The 940-nt window shown below is 29.8% G+C and overlaps 1 protein-coding gene across 1 annotated transcript in view; it reads right to left on the bottom strand.

The window, feature by feature from the left end:
* LOC107618587 overlaps positions 1–362 on the bottom strand; it is an 8,925-nt gene extending 8,563 nt beyond the window's left edge. The window contains exon 1 of the mRNA XM_021110848.1: positions 126–362. The gene's annotated coding sequence lies outside the window, so the exon portion shown is untranslated. The remainder of the gene's footprint in view (positions 1–125) is intronic.

The following is a 940-nucleotide window of genomic DNA, read 5'->3' as shown; positions in this document are numbered from 1 at the left end:
CACAGTTATTATTATTATTTTAAAAACTTTTAATATTTATAATTTTCAAAACTCAAAAGGGTAAGTGAATTTGGACTCAAAAGGCCACAACAGAGAGAGAGAGAGAGAGAACAAGTTGAGTTTACCTTTATGGTGTGAGGAACAGAACAAAACACAGACATGGCATGCATTGAGAACATTGCATTATTCATATGGTTGTATGTTGTATTTGTTGATGCATTCAATTTGTCACAACCAAATACCAATGTAGATAAAGCTAACTCATAGAGAGGATTATTATCTTGTGAAGTTGCCACATATATTATTATAGATTCTCCTACATACATGCACATTCACTACTTTGATCTTTCTCTATCTTTGGTCCCCTATTTCTTATTTATATTTCATTAGGTTTCACATAACTTCTAGCTGTACTTGAACCTAAAGCCAAGGGTCAATTAGTTCTTTTACAACAAGTGGGGGCGTTTTTCTAATTATTTTAAAAATATATATTTTTTGTTTTTTAAACATGAGGAACTTTTCAAATTTCCCAAGCGAAAAGAAAGGAATTAGTTCACTTCTTGTGACTTCTTAAATTATTAAATTGTAAATGATAAGTCACCAAAAAAAAAATTGTAAATGATGAACATGAGGTGAGCACGCCAAAAAAGCTTTCCAATCCATTATCCAATAACCATGTTTGCTCTATATATTTATTCAATTAACAAAGAAGTTATGATTAGGGAATAGAAAATTGTATTACTCATTTATTATTAGTATGTCAATGAAGTTTATGTAGACGAACATGACAAGGAATATCTGATGAGTTGGCTCAGCATCAACCTTTTCCTCTTTCCATTGAGGATTGTTTTTCTTTCTTTTTTGTTTTTTGTTTCTATTTAATGTACACTTTAACAAACGCATACATTTTTTTTCAAAAGTGCATAAAATTTAAGCATAG

This window comes from Arachis ipaensis, chromosome B09 (assembly GCF_000816755.2).
Source record: "Arachis ipaensis cultivar K30076 chromosome B09, Araip1.1, whole genome shotgun sequence".
Taxonomy (NCBI): domain Eukaryota; kingdom Viridiplantae; phylum Streptophyta; class Magnoliopsida; order Fabales; family Fabaceae; genus Arachis; species Arachis ipaensis.
This window is presented reverse-complemented; position numbering and strand designations above follow the sequence as displayed.